General features: G+C 41.4%; 1 pseudogene; it reads left to right on the forward strand.

The window, feature by feature from the left end:
• Positions 1 to 2785: 2785 nt before the first annotated feature.
• LOC127131698 (uncharacterized) overlaps positions 2786 to 16797 on the forward strand; it is a 46353-nt pseudogene continuing 32341 nt past the window's right edge.

Below are 16797 nucleotides of genomic sequence, written 5' to 3' on the forward strand. Positions count from 1 at the left end.
ATCCCCGCGTCTTCATTGATTGAAGCTCACCCATGCCCGGGTTAAGAGCTATGAGGTCCAATCCTCATTACCTTTCATCTGCTCACCCTGACGGTCAATGTCAGTGGTTAAGAGCCTCAGATACCCTACAGTTGGCTTGTTTATCGAGGTTGATATGACCCCTTGACTAAAGCCCGGCTTGTTTTTCGAGGTTGATATGACCCCTTGACTAAAGCCTCACCCTTGATGTTTGAGCCCCCTTGTTGGTGTGTTTACTTCATGCTGTATGTGTTTGTGTGGTGTGATTGTATCCCCATAGGTTTGCTAGACTTCGCATAGTCTCTCGTTTGCATGTCAATTGAGGTAGCACGGTTCCTTCGTCTAGGACTTCCTTTCTTGCGTGAGCTTTCCTAAAACACAAACAAACATTATCTTCCCTTAAGGACACGTTGACTCCTTCTACTACAGGTGAGTAAGTCTCCAAAGGTCGAGCATCTGGTAGATTGCGTAGTGATGTTGTTCATCTAAAAAACACAAAACAAACAGAAATAGTTTAGCCAAACTACGGCAACTCTGATTCTCATGTTCAGATGAGATACCTAGGCACGAGATGCGATGTCTTGTCGAGTTTGACTGACGACTAACATTAATCCTTCTTTTCTCTCGCCCTCGTTGCGATCGAGACCTTCCTTTTCTCTCGCCCTCGTTGCGATCGAGACCTTCCTTTTCTCTTGCCCCAGTTGCAATCGAGACCCTTCTTCTTTTCGTGGGTGTGTGTTAGGAGTCGGATGTAAGACCAGCCATTGGCATTCCGTTTCCTGTTGGCGTTTGCTTGTCCGGAGTCTGATGTAAGTTCATCTATTGGCATTCGGTTTCCCGTTTGTTTGTTGTTTGTGGAGTTGGATGTAAGTCCATTTATTGGCATTTTGTTTCCTGTTTGCGTTTGTTTGTTCGGAGTCAGATGTAAGACCATTTATTGGCATTCCGTTTCCTGTTGTATATTTCTCTTGACGTCTCAGCGTCCTTTTTCAGTGTTTTGGCGTGCGTTAGCCGAGCTACGGGTGCTCTGATTCTTTCTCTGGTTAGAGAAGATACGTATGCATAGGATGCGATGTCCTAGCGAGCACGTTCCCCATTTCCCCGAACTACGTCAACTCTGATGTTTGTGCCTGACAAACTACGTAGGCCCAGGATGCGACATCCTGCCGAGTCCGCTTTCTCCGTCTTCTTTCTCCTGTGTTTTATTCTAGTGTGTGTGCATTCTTTGAGCAGTTATTCAACAACCTTATTCTTTTCTTTTGAGCGTGGATCCCGTCGAGTACGATGGACGTGAGGGGTGCTAATACCTTCCCCTTGCGTAACCGACTCCTGATCCTAGCAATCTCTGGTCGTAAGACCATTCCTTTCCCTTTTTCAGGTTTACTTCGAGCGTTTCCTTTCCCTCCTTTGGGATAAATAACGCACGGTGGCGGCTCTGTGTCTTTTTCCCGCCGGTTGTTTTTTGCGTATGCGACAGCTGGCGACTCTGCTGGGGATCTATAAAGAAGTTGACCTCTTGCTGGTCCATCTTCCCTAAGCAAGTCAATCCTAGCGCTCTCTAGGATAGTTTTGGTTTCTTTTGCTGCTTTATTTATTGCATTTATGATTATTATGCTGTGATTGTATATATGTGCATATGCGTTTGCATGCATCATATTATCATTGTGCTGGCTGTGTATCTGTTTCTCTGTTGGGTGGGAGTCACAAGAGGTAAAAGGCCCAATACCCAGGCTATGAGTGAGCTTTAGGACACCTAGGAATAGAGTGATTCATGGGAAGCGGGTGGTATGGCGCCACTTAGCGGAACATGATATCACGAGCAGTTCAGATTCTAATGGGGTATTATCGTTGCATACACCTGGTGTGCATATGATGATATTCTTGAAAGGATTGTTTATCCTACGTTTCTCTTGACCTTACCCTGGCCTAGATGACACCCGTGTGTGGGGCGGGATTGAATCATTTGCAGGTACTGATGGTGACTATGGTTCAGATGGACTTGTGGATTTATTTCTGAGATGCTGGAATGTTGTCCGTGGTATTTATCAGTGGGTTCCGTTTATTTTGGATCCCCGGGTTGAATCCAAGGGTACTTGTTCAGAGGAACTTGTTGTCATCCGTTCAGTGGATATTCCTGTGATGATGGTGATGTATCCACTGGTTCCGTTTATTTCGAAACAACCCAAGTTGGATTTGTGGTTACTTGGGCCCTCAGATGACTGTGACCGGTTCAGAGACTTGATGGGTGCTCAGATGACTTGGAGGATGGCACTGTGACTTGCATTCATGCATCTGCATCATTCCCATTTTGCATTCATCTGCATTTAACTCATGTCTATCCGTACTCAGGGTACCTTCTCGACTGAGATTCTGGTTGAGAGACATCCTGATGTCAAAATGTTATTGTCAAATTATTATCCATCTCGATGAAGCCAGAATCAAAGGACAGAATGTTCCTCATACGGATAGACATTGCATTCATGTGTGAGTCATATTAACCCTTTTTCTGTTTTGTAGGTGTCAGTATCTAACCTGTGTGATTGACTCAGGAATCGCTGCTCGCGCACATCGGATCATTCCTCTGCACATAGCTCGTCCGCACAGATACCCTACCAGGTGCAACAAACCCAGAATGATGAATCCACCCAACGCTGACATTCTCGAGCTGAAGGAGAAGATGGGTGAGTTGATCAGTGTCATGCAAGGGTTCACCTTGGGGCAGAAAGCAATCTCCGAGAGGTTGGAGAGGATTGAAAACTGGCTGAGAATGGAGAAAACTCAGGGAAAGGCTCCGTTTTCTGGAGTAAAGGAACCCTCTGGTAATGGTCAGCACAAGAAGGAGGTTGAATCAAGTGATGTGTATGCCAAAAAGGGGCACGGTATAGATCGTTACCACCCGTATGCTGCTGCAGTGACTATTCCTGTTGGTAATCAGTTTGTACAATAGCAACAACAACCACCTCAACAGAGAGCATAGAGAGCTGGGTGCCAGGTGAGAAGAGGGACGACAGATCGTCAGTTTGATAAGCCACCCGTGACTTATACCTTCCTGTTTAAGAGGTTGAAGGATCTTGGGTTGGTTCAGCTGAGGATGTTGGTTCCGGTAGGACCAGGTCAGAGGCCTGCAAATTACGATGAGAACGTCAGGTGCGAGTTCCATTCTGGGGCACCCGAACATCACATTGAGGGTTGTAGAGCTTTTAAGCATGTCGTCCAAGATTTGGTGGATTCTAAAGCCATCAATTTCGCACCGACACCGAATGTTAATGCTGACCCCGTGCCAATGCATGGTCCTATGGGGGTGAACGTGATGTCAAAGGACAAGAGAAAAATGGAGGAGACGAATGTGGATCAGTTAAGAACTCCAATGTCTGAGGTCCAGAGTCATCTGATGAAGAGTGGAGTTTTCCCTAGTTGTGATAATTATTGTGCGGCTGTCGCCATGAATGGGTGTGCAATGATAAAGGAGACGATCCAAAGAATGTTGGAGGTGGAAATGGACAGTGAACCATGTGAAACACCATGTCATGCGTTTGAAACTGTCAAGGCGGAGAATGCCATTGTTGCTGAGAAAGAGAAAAAGTCGTCCATTTCTTCTTACAAACAGGCCATGGAAGTGGTGAAGAATGGAAAAGCCCAAGGCTGGGGAAGAATGGTAGACATTACGGTGAAAGCAGATAGGTTCGGGGTTGGCTATCAGCCGGGCCAAGACTCGTCTGGGCAGAACAGAGGACGCCATCAACCGTTTACGTTCATCGGTGCTGGAATGCTGGATCCAGGTCACGCCTGTGCGGTGGGTGAAGAGATTGGCAGTGACTGCGAGCTCGAATCGTGGATAAAATCGTGCGTACCAGAGAATTGGAAGGTCTCAAAGATCATCACTGTCACTCTACGTGAAGAGTAATATTTCTGTTTTTCAATTCTGTTTGCATGAAAGCCATACGTTTTGCCCGAAACGTATCGGTCCATTGTAAGGGCCACCTCATGTGTTTCATTTTGCAACATTTTGCATCATTAATAAACGGATGTTTTGTAGTAAAAGCGGTGTTCCCTGTTTTTCATTTATTTTTGCAATTTTAAAAAATAAAAATGGCAATGTTTGTTTTCATTTTTCCTGCCTTTTGATTGGCTTCGTTCCGACTTTTGTATTCTCCGGATCTCATTGATAACAATTCTGTTACACCCTCATATGACTTCGAAAATCCGATCTATCATGCCGAAGAAGAAGGCGAAGAAGATTGTGAATTACCGAGGGAATTAGCCAGATTGTTGAAATCAGAGGAGAAGGTGATTCAACCGCACGAGGAGCGAGTTGAAATTGTTAATCTGGGCACCAAGGAGGTCTGAAAGGAAGTAAAGGTTGGGGCCACCTTGGAGGCGAGTGTCAAGAGTGGAGGTGATGCCATTCGGTCTAAATAACGCCGGTGCTACGTACCAGAGGGCCATGGTGACTTTGTTTCATGATATGATTCATCATGAAATTGAATGCTATGTTGATGACATGATAGCAAAGTCCCAAACTGAAGAGGGGCATCTGGCAGATCTGGCCAAGCTGTTTGACTGGTTGAGATAACTCAGACTGAGGTTGAATCCGAATAAGTGCACTTTCGGAGTGCGGTCCGGTAAGTTGTTGGGGCTTATTGTGAACGAAAGAGGAATCGAGGTTGATCCTGCTAAAAAAAAAACAGAGAAAAAAAAAGCAATACAAGAAATGCTTGAACCGAGAACAGAAAAAGAATTTCGTGGTTTCTTAGGTAGATTGAACTACATTTCATGGTTCATATCTCATCTAACAGCCACGCGTGAACCCATAGTTCAAGTTGTTAAGAAAAGATCAAACGGTCAGGTGGAATGATGATTGTCAGGCTGCATTTGAAAAAATAAAAGAATTTTTGCAGGAGCCTCCGATTCTATTGCCTCCCGTGGAGGGACGACCGTTAATTCTGTACTTGACAGCCCTCGAGGGGTCTATAGGGTGTGTACTGGGGCAGCATGACGAGTCTGGTCGAAAAGAGCATGCAATTTACCTTAGCAAAAAGTTTACCGACTGTGAAACAATATATTCACTGCTCGAGAAAACTTGTTGTACTTTGGCATAGGCTGCTCGCCGACTGAGACAGTATATGCTGGTTCATACCACTTTATGGATTTCCAAGTTGGACCCGATCAAGTATACTTTTGAGAAGCCAGCATTAACCGAACGGGTTGCAAGAGGGCAAATGATTTTGACTGAATATGATATTCAGTACACCTCTCATAAAGCAATCAAGGGGAGTGTACTATCTGATTACCTCGCCCAGCAGCCCATTGATGATTATCAATCGAGGAAGTTTGAATTCCCTGATGAGGACATCATGGTTCTCAAATCGAAAGATTGTGAGGAACCGATCCCGGAGGAGGGGCCTGACCCCGAATCCGAACGGATTCTGATGTTTGATGGGGTCGTTAACGTGAATGGAAGCGGGGTTGGTGTTGCTTTGGTTACGCCAAAGGGGAGCCCACGGTCCTTTTGCTGCCCGGCTAGCATTGGAATGCACCAACAACAGTGTGGCTGAACACGAAGCTAGTATCCTGGGTATTGAACCTCAGTGCGTACATCTACTGGGGCAACGCCTTTCTCGCTCGTATGGGATGGAAGCGGGGATACCAGTTGAGGTCCAGATTCCGTCATTGAGAGTCCTGATGGATGTAAAATTGAAAGAGACGGAGTGGATAAGGACTCGGTACGAAGAGTTGAGCCTAATTGAGAAAAAGAGGCTGGCAACCGTTTGTCATGGGCAGTTGTGCCAACAGCGAATGAAGCGTGCTTTGACCGAAAGGTGCGACCTCGTGGGTATCATGTGGGAGACGTGGTGTCGAAAAGGATCCTTCCTCCTCAGAACGATCGTCGGGGCAAGTGGACCCACCGTTATGAACGCCCATTCGTGGTCAAGAAGGTTTTCTCTGGCGAAGCCTCGTTGTTAACGACCACGGATGGTGAGGATTCTCCATCCCCTGTGAATGCGGATGCAGTTAAAAAATACTTCGCATAAATTGACCCGCTGGACGAAAAGAATAAAAGAGTCCAGGCAAAAAAGGGCATCCCGGCGAACCAAGAAAAAAAGAGAAAAAGGTTAGGGCAAAAGTTAGGGATAAAGGTGAAAAAAATATGTAGACCCGGTAAGTCGAAAACCTGAAAAGGCGATCCAGGCAAAAGAGGGATTAAAGCAAAGACTACAGTCTGAGTTATCTATACTTCATCGCGCTTCAGTTTCTACCATCTCGAAGGATGTGATCGGTCCAATCGTTCTTCTCAGAAAGCAAGGAATTTGGGAGAAAATTGGGGATCTGTGAGTCATAACAGAATTGGAAAATAGTGGATGCCGTGTTCACATTGCCAATAGGATAGTTTATTTCCTTTTTTGGCGCAATTACCTCTTCCTAGGAATTGCTTCCTGGTGTATTTGCCTTTATAGGCCATTTTCAATCAATAAAAGTCGTTATTCAGTTAAATTGCTCTCTTGTTTTTATTTTACTGTTTTGTTTGCAAAACGTCCGAATTTTTGATAAACATTGCATCTAAAAAACATGAAGGCTAGACAATAACGTGCAGAAAGATAAAACATTTGAAAATCATTTTGAATGTTGAGTACACTTGAGTGTATTTTGTCCATATAATCCCTTGGGGCATATGTCTTGCTGTTTTGCAGGTTGCTATCTTTGATTGCTGGCTAAAGTAGATGAGCCACAGTTTGTTCAAAGGTGTCTTAACACTGTTCAGTAGTGTGAGGAGTTGGGTTGTCCAAAGCTAGTTCAGGGCTTGTATCCTCAGCAGCCAAGCCTGAAGGTTGCCCTTTCCCCAGCAAGTCTGAGGATTGTTAGTTCCCCAGAGAGTCTGAAGGTTGCTACTTCCCCAACGGAGGTGTCTATGGGTATTTTGTTCCTCAGTAGCCGGGCCTGAAGTGTTGTAATCCCCAGCAGGGTTGAGTTTGCTGTAATCCCCAACAGGGTTGATGTTATTTCCCCAGCAAGTCTGAAGGTTGCTATCCTCCCCAGCAGGGTTGAGAGTGTTATTTCCCCAGCAAGTCTGAAGGTTGCTGTTTCCCCATCGGAGGTGGGCGTTGTTTGTTTTCCCCGGCGAAGTCCCCGAGCGGACCGAGGTCAGTGGAGGTCGTCCCCAGTGAGGGTTATCATTTCCCCAGCAAGTGCTATTCCCCAGTATGATCGAGAGGTTGGTGTTTTCCCAACGAGTGACTCCCTAGTTGAGTTGGTTTTTCTGCCATTTCGAGAATGTCAGATCAGTGAGTATCCTCAGCAGGATTGTTGTGTCTCCTCACAGAGTTGGAAGATCGGATCAGAGTCGTGTGCTCAGCAAGTGATCGTTCGCTTTCCCAGCAGGAGTTCTTCCCTTTGCATCTTGCATATAGTAATCATCATTTGCATTTGCATCCTCAAATCGCGTAGCATTTCCATTCAATATGGAGCATTACGCCATAGAAAGCTCAAACATGTGCATACATGTGTTAAACCGGATTGGATCATATCCCCAGCAGAGGCGGATCATTTTTCAACATCTGTATGGCACATTAGCAGCGGTTGCTCTTGACAGCATTCAGAATTGACAATCCCCAGAGAGGTTTATTTCCTCACCCGTCCGTGAAAGGAAAGCGTGACTCCCCAGTGTAGTCCCCGACAAGTGTCTGCCTTGTTTTGACTAGTGAGTGTCGTGCTGATCCCCGTGTAGGTTTTTTTCTTTTGGTGTCGGTAAACATCATCTTTCGATGACCGTAAACATCAAGTTTCTTCCCATTCGTCTGTTGACGTCTGGTCGTGGTTTCTCTTCCCATTCGTCTGTTGACATCTGGTCGTGGTTTCTCTTCCCATTCATCTGTTGATGTCTGGTCGTGGTTTCTCTTCCCATTCATCTGTTGATGTCTGGTCGTGGTTTCTCTTCCCATTCATCTGTTGATGTCTGGTCGTGGTTTCTCTTCCCATTCATCTGTTGATGTCTGGTCGTGGTTTCTCTTCCCATTCATCTGTTGATGTCTGGTCGTGGTTTCTCTTCCCATTCATCTGTTGATGTCTGGTCGTGGTTTCTCTTCCCATTCATCTGTTGAGGTCTGGTCGTGGTTTCTCTTCCCATTCATCTCTTGATGTCTGGTTGTGGTTTCTCTTCCCATTCGTCCGTTGACGTCTGGTCGTGGTTTCTCTTCCCATTCATTTGTTGATGTCTGGTCGTGGTTTCTCTTCCCATTCATCTGTTGATGTCTGGTCGTGGTTTCTCTTCCCATTCATCTGTTGATGTCTGGTCGTGGTTTCTTCTCCCATTCATCCGTTGATGTCTGGTCGTGGTTTCTCTTCCCATTCATCTGTTGATGTCTGGTCGTGGTTTCTCTTCCCATTCATCTGTTGATGTCTGGTCGTGGTTTCTCTTCCCATTCGTCTGTCGACGTCTGGTCATGGTTTCGCTCTTCCCATTCTTCCGTTGACGTCTGGTTGTGGTTCCCATTCGTCCGTTGACGTCTGGTCGTGGTTTCTCTCTTCCCATTCGTCCGTTGACGTCTGGTCGTGGTTTCTTTCTCCCATTCATCTGTTGATCTTTTGGTCGTGGTTTCTTTCTTTGATAAATATCGAATCCTCAGTGAAGCCGCCGTCGGTGAATGGCCTCGCTTCTTTCACTTCATCCCCTGCAGAGTGCAAATTTTACGGTTCTTTTGGTATTCAATCCCTGTGTACCTTGAAGGTCTGACAGTTGTTGCTCTCATCCGTTCAGGTTCTCAGTTGATTGAATAGGGGCAGCTGTAGCACCTCAAATTTGCACCCCCCCATTCATGCATTCATTTCATTTTTAGGTCATATATCATTACATATTGTATTGCATCATGGCAATCCAGCATTGGCATCAAGAGGATTCATCTGTGCAAAGAGATCAAGTTTTCCTTGAGATGAAGGCCACATGACTATTCTAAAGAGCTTATATGAATCAAGGTTCATTTTGAAGCTATTGTACCAAGTGCTAGAGGCTCAAAAGTCATCAGTGCATTCCCAGGTTTGAGGCCCATACAAGTCGACTGAAAGTCAACTGAGGGCTAGGAGGTGGAGAAATGGTTTTTAGACACTTCATTCATGTCCAAAAGAGGTTCATTCATCATGTCAAACATCTACATTGAAGATTTTGAAGTCAGACCAAAAGTTTCCAAAAATGGAAAGTGACCTGTAATTTCAAGTTTCCAAAAATGGCAAGTTTTTGGACCACATTCTGTAAGACCCCAATTTTGTCCCTAAGATCCCTTATAGCATCATATCATATCATCATTGCCTCAAAGATCATTGTGCACCTTGCCTCCTTTCTTGTGGGTGGGTCATTTTGTGAGTGTGGTTCTTGATCACCAAGCATGTTTTGCATTTGTATATCATTGCTTTTCATTTGTTTACTAACCAAAAGTACAAAAATATTGTCATCTAACCTTGTTACTTGCAGATGAAGCAATCAACAGTCAATCAGTCAAGCAAGTCATTGAGCAATAGATGGTGGCCATTCTGAAGAATTTGGGCACCATGATCATTCATAAGAGATTCATATGAGTTGTGATATCATTTGGAATCAAGATCTCAAGTGGTAGAGGATTGAAATTCATCAGAACATGGCTCAGTCAACCAAAACCCTAGCAAAGTCAACTGTGGTCAACTGTGCACTTAATCAGGGATTTGATGGTGGGAAATGGTTTGAGAGACCTTATTCATGTCCATACAAGCCTCATACAACATATCAAACATCAACATTGAGGAATTGGAGGTCAAACAAAAAGTTTCCCAAAATAGCAAGTGGCCTGTAATTTCCAACTGCCAAAAATGGAAAGGTCTTCTCCTCAACTTTACATCATCAAGCAAGCTTCAAATCAAATTTTGTCCAACCTGAAAGTTGAAGATCTTGCTCTTACCTTTCCATAAAGTCCAAGAACATCCATTTCTCATTTATGGTTGGCAAGTTATGATCAAATCATTTTCAAGAAAAGTTGAACTTCAAGGAGGCATAACTTTCAAACCATTAGGTCAATTCTTGTGATTCTTTTTTGAGCAAATCCCATTGGACATGAGCTATCATAATCCATCATTACATTTCATCAAAAATCATCACATAAAAAGTGCATTTTTCAAGTGAATCAATTTGAATTTTGGTGGGAAAAAAGGTCATTTTGAAAAATACACATGATTTTCACTCCAAACCAATTGCAATGGCCTTAAAACAGAAATTTGGATTTGCTGCAAGTGGAATTTTACTGTTCCATTGGTTACATTTGAAAAAGGGCATTTTTGCCAAATTGCATAACATGAGCATTTCACTAATCCAATCCATTTTGCCTAATCATGTTTAGCTAGTGTGATTAACAGGTGGTATAAAGCACTAATCCTAACAGAATTCGAAATCAACAATCACAATCTCAGATCCAAACCAAAAATCTCTCAAATTCTCTCAAATTTGCTCAAATTTTCTCAACTTCTTTTCATCAATTTCTGCAGTGCTTTTGCTTTCTTCTGGTTCTAATCATCATTTGCAGGCTTTATTGGTGTGAATTGAAGGAAGATCCTTGAGAATTCGTTCTGGATCTTGACTGTTGAAAGTTGAAGATTCACATGGCAGTTGAAGATTTCTGCGCATTCAAGCATTGTTGAGCTGAGGTTTTGCTTCCATTCATCTTCCTATTGATCATAGAAGTTCTGTTTTCACCATTGGAGCTTTGAATCCAACAGAATCAAGATCTGCATCTTCATTGAGGTAAAACTCGATTGCTCCAATTCTCATAATTAGCATATGGCTTTGGTAGATCTTTTGTTGCTGAGCATGATGAACTTTGAATCGTGCAATTTCATTAAGTTTTGAGGAAGATATCTGGATTTGAATGTTGATTGTTAAAATTTGTTTTGCTCAATTCTTTTCCTATGAGTGAAATTAATTGAAATCAATACCATATTAGTGATGTATGATGAATGAGGATTAGAGTGATATGTGTTTTATTGATTTCTACGATGAAATGTTCTTGATGATTATGAACAGCATGAAGATGATGATGAACTTCATATTTTCATTTCCAGAACATGCTTCAATCCGTTTTGCCTTGCCTTTGCATGTGATTTCGTGTTTTAGCGCCATGAGCCAATCAGAACGCGCCATGCACTTAAGTGAAACGCAGCGTTTCACTTAAGTGGCGCTCATTTTTGAATTACTCAGGGGTTCGATTCCCCGCTTCAGCATCCATTCCAATTGCCTTGTGTATTTTCTCATATATACCTATCACATATTCATATGCTTTCCATTCATTTTTTTTATTTTCTTCCACAATCAAAAAATCATAACTCATTCATTAATAATCCAAATCACATGCAATTTTTTGTGAAATGTTCATCATAATGTGCTTTATTTTTTGATGATTTTTAATAAATTTGTGCACGTGTAGAAAAAATAAATGCCTAGGGTTTGTTTTCACATGTCATTTCTTGCACAATGCTTGCTATTTCTTTCATGAAATCATGATGCTTAACTGGAAATTCTTGAAACTTTACATGCATGATCTAGACTCATTCCTGGTCATTTTGGTATATGGTTTGTGATTTTTGCCTTTCTGGATTGTGAGATATGATGTGATCTTTAGAGGTGTGACAATGTATGTCACACCATTTCTTGTTCATTTTGTGGAATTTCTTTGCCATGCCATATGAACTTGAAATAATTTGGATTTTTGCATGTTGATACTTGTGGATGTTAAGTTTGCTTGTGATTTTTCCTGGAATTTTTGAATGCATTTTCTATTTGTTTGAGAATTTCTCCCCTGTTTGACCAATTGAGAACCTTTTGTGAGTCATGATCTCATATGTTTTGTGAAATCCTTGGTGTTTATTGGATGGACCTAAAATTTGGCATGTGTATTATAGACATCTTGAAGTTTGCCATGACTTTGATTTCATTCATTTATCATGTTTGGTTCCTGTTTTATGCTTGCTTGAAGTTGATGCTTGATTTGGTGCCTTGTATGAGCTTGTTTGAACATGCCTTGACTTATGGATTTTAATTGATTTGCTTCCACTTATCCAATTGACATGATTTTTGGTGTGTTGCTTATTCAATGTGTTCTGTTTAAGCCTGATTTTCCTTGGAATTTATTGAGCCATTTTGGTATTGATATGCTTGTGTTCATTCTGTTTACATCATTGAGTTCCCAATTTGCCTAGTTTGACATGTTTTGTTTGTGAAATGATTTTTGTGCATAGTTTTGATATGAGACCAATTGGAATTTGTTCTTATTTGATTAATCTTGATTTTGATCAATTTTCATGTTCTGTTTTAAATTTTTTCTCCTCCTTAGACCCTAGGCTTTGGCCTAGGGGTTTACTTCTCATGTTTGAATGTGATTTTCAGGTTGAAGAAGCAATTGCTTTAAGGAGATTAATTCAAGTTGATTGAGTTTGGTTTATCTGATTGTTATGAACTAACTTGGTTTGTTTTGTAGGATGCTAGCTCATTTCATTTGAGTTTGTGCTTTGCACATGTGATTGATTGTGTTGACTGTTGGTTCTTATTTTGTCTGTTTTGACTTTGTGATTGTTATACTGATTATATTTGATTGATTTCAGGTACCTTAGTTGCTATAGTTCCATTGTGAACTTGCTATTGCTTTGCTTGATAGCATTAGCATTGAGGTAGAATCTCTTGTCTCCATGTAGTCTAGAAGACCTGGCCTGTTACTTGGCCAGGCACCTGTCTAAAGTCCTCCTTAAGAGGCAATGTTTGTGATTGTTTATCTTTGTCCCCAAGCAGGAAAAGTCCTTTTGATAAGGCAATTGGTAGACAAAAGAGATGTATAGTCCATCTCCTACTATTCTTTGTGTCACTCACCTTGCTCACACCACATGTGTTGATGCATAGTGAGTAAAAACCCAAGATCTATCGAGTCATTAACTTGTGGAGAGATTTCCAACTTTCTGAACTCCCACACCTTCTATCATTTGATGCTCTCCCTGACCAGGGATAAGAGCAATGAGGCACACCCCTCATATCCTTTCATCTGCTTCACCTTAACTCTCAATGTTAAGGTTAAGAGCACCATTTACCCCATTCCAGTTGACTTTAAAGTCTAACCCTTGCTTGAGCCTAATTGCTTGGTTATAGTGTGTGCTAAATGACTTTGTTTGATTGATTGCTTGGTTCATTTGTACATGTTTGCTTGTTTGCCTTTGTGCACTTATCATCATTAATTGGTCATTATTGCATGATCATCATTTCATATCTTTGTGATCCATCTTTGGTTTGCCCATTGAGGACAACTGTAAGTCCATCCATTGGCCATTGCTCCTATGATTTGGAAAGGATAGAGTATAAGACCATTTCATTTGGCCACTCATGTCCATTGCTTCTTTTTGTTTGTTGTATGTGAGGATGCAATTGTAAGACCATGTTGTTGGCTTTTGTATTCCTATGATCATCCTTTCGAGGTTGGTATAAGTCCAGATAGATGGGCATCTGACATCCATCTTTTTGTTTGATTGTTGTCTGTGAGGATGCAATTATAAGTCCATGTTGTTGGCATTTGTACTCCCATGATCATCTGTTGGAGATTAGAGTGAGCCCAGATAGATTGGCATCTGACATCCATGTTTTATTTTGTTGAGTGAGATTGGAGTAAGTCCATTTATTGGCATCCGGTATCATTGTTTTGTTTTAGGAGATTGGTGTAAATCCATTTATTGGTATCCGATATCCGCTTTTGTTTTGTGAGATTGGAGTAAGTCCATTTATTGGCATCCGGTATCATTGTTTTGTTTTAGGAGATTGGTGTAAATCCATTTATTGGTATCCGGTATCCGCTTTTGCTTGTGAGATTGGTATAAGTCCATTGATGGCATCCGGTATCACCTTGCTTTTATTTGCTTATTTGCATTGTTGCTCCATTCCAAAGGACACACTTGAATCATCTTCTATATGAATTCAAGAGGCGAACTTCTAGGAAGTTTTACACTCCTTCATCCATATCCTTTTGTTTCAAAACCCCTTTTCACTTGTTGATTTTAAAACTTATAAATACATGTTATGCAAACATTCTCATCTCTTTTCAAATTAGAAACCTGGACCTTAAGTCCTTGACTTTTCAAACTCCATTTCATAACACTTCTTTGAATTGAATCTTAATCATACCTTGACCATACTTTGTAAATACTCATAATCAATTAACTTCACCCATTCAATTGTTTTGTGGCTTCGTCCATTGTAAATATGCTTTCATACATTAGCCATAGGTTTCAATTACCATAGTGGTTGATGTAAGTCTTACCTTGTCCTTAGTGAGTTGATTGTAAGACTTCCGTACTGAAAACAGGGTTAACCCCTCTAGTACGTCGAAGCCGTCCTCGCATGGTGGATTGTTGACTCAGGTTGAGTTTTCTCCCATTGGTAATGAAAAGCCTTAGTGCTTGTGTTTTAAAATGAACTCACTAATTTTTGGAAATCTTTTAGCCGAACTACGGCGTTTTGATCCTTACCTTTGATGGAAGGTACGTAGGCAACGGGTTCATCCGTTCAAACACAAAAATAATAAAATTGTATATTCTTTTCTCATCATCCCATTCATGTTTGCACAATATGTCATAAACAAATAAACATTTTTATACAACAAGTGTGAAAAGGGCTCCCTAGGAGTACCTAGGACGTGATGGGTGCCTAACACCTTCCCATTGCGTAATTTACCCCTTACCCAGATTCTCTGATCTTTTCATTAGTTTTCTACGTGTAAAACTTCTTAGGCTTTTGTTCGCTTTTTAGCCAATCCTTAGGATAAATAAAAGTGCGGTGGCGACTCGATTTCTTTGTATGCTTTGCTTATGGTTTAATAAATAAATCATATAGCGACGAATACACCGCTACACATTCAACTTGACTTTCCAACATCAAAGAGGCTTCAAATGAAATTTTGGTCAACATGAAATTTGAAGATCTTTCTCTCCCGTTTCCAAAAAGTCCAAGATCATGAGCATCTGATGAATGGTTAAGGAGTTATGAGCAAATGATCACCAAGTGTGCATGAAACTTCAAAGTGCCATAACTTTTGATTCAAAACTCCAAATTGAGTCACTCTTTTTGCATATTGCTTCTTGGAACTTATATTTTCCAAATCCATCATGGCATTGCATGAAATAATCACACATGATGATTGGTGCATGCATGTGCTTTTTGGAGGGAAAATGAAGAATTTAAAATTGGTGCATCACATGAACTTAATTCCAATTCCATCATGATTGTTGGATGATTTTAAATGACTTTGGGCCCTAACATGCTACTGTTCACGTGGGATTGAGCCATGCACCCTCATTTTGCATTTTTGGTCATACACCTTATTTCTTCTTAACTTTTCATTAGCCAAGCCTAATCATCATTAGCAAAGTAATTAACAGGTCATATATAAGCTTAATTGTAACAAAATTTCTCATTCTTACAAGTTCTAGATCTAGAATCTCACTTCCCTCCAAAAATTCTCTCAATTGAAACTTGAATTTTCTTCACATAACTCATTGATTTTATTGCATAATCGTGTTCAGCATGTGTCATTGAGTAGGAATCAAGCATTGATTTGAAGAAATTGGCCAAGAATCAAGCAAATCGTGCACAAACTCATGAAGATGGATCTTGAAGATTAAGCTTCATTCAAGAGGATTCAGCTGATATTTCTTGCATCAAACTTCAAGATACACGTAGAGGAGAAGATCTGGACATTGCTGGAGCTCGAATCAACTGTTTCAACTCACTGCTCTCCAAGAAGGTTGGATTTCGAATCTCACTATTTGCTGTTTTATTGTCATGATCTTGTAGAGTTTTCCATGCTGATGATTCTGATATAAAGACTTTTGAAAATGGATGAGAATTGAATGAGTTGTGTCAATTTAAAGTTTGGAAGTCAAATTTGTTTTCCTTCGATCCATGCTTGTTATTGAGAGTTAGGTCAAATAGATGTTGGATTCATGATCTACATGCAATGGCGGTTCGATCCATATATGGCATGCTCCATTCTGGAATTTTTTCTCATGATCGTCGCCGGCGTTCCACCGGAGAAGACGGTGGAAACCGCCTTGCTCCACCGTCTGAAAAAGGTGCTAGGGTTTGCCTTGTACGCTGCCACGCATGCGTCCTCGTGGCGAAACCATTGGCTAGCGCTTCCCTGACCTGGTCCACACGTACGTTGACTCTGAGTTAGCTTGCCAACTCATTTAAGTGGTACGCAGCGTTTTGTACAAAACGCGCTTGCAACCTCGCTTTGATTCTTGCTGAGGACATTCTGGAAAATCCATTTGATTTAGTTGTACCATAGCCAAACGCGGCGTTTTTATATGCCCTGGGTTCGATTCCAGGCGTGGACATTTCATTTGTTTTTATTTCAAGCGCTCATTTTGACTGCCATAACCTTGGTTCGATCCTTACCTGTTGAATTGTTCCAATTTTCTCTTCATTTCATTTTCCATTTGATTTGCAACATTATTTCATTTTTTGTTCGTTACTTCAAAAAATCACTAAAAATAGCATATGCATCCAATTTAATCCAAATTTTATGCCACATGTTCCTTGTAATGTCTATTATTTTGTGGTATGAATTTCCTGATTTTATCATTTTTGGATTTTTGAATGTGAACTGATGTTTGAACATGTATGCAAAACTACCATGCTTCATTCAATTGATTGTGAAATGCTCATTAATTGTCCAAATGCCTTGAAATTTGATGTGCTGAGTCCTAACATGTTGCATGATGTTTGAGCTTTTG

Source organism: Lathyrus oleraceus, chromosome 3 (assembly GCF_024323335.1).
Source record: "Lathyrus oleraceus cultivar Zhongwan6 chromosome 3, CAAS_Psat_ZW6_1.0, whole genome shotgun sequence".
NCBI lineage: Eukaryota > Viridiplantae > Streptophyta > Magnoliopsida > Fabales > Fabaceae > Lathyrus > Lathyrus oleraceus.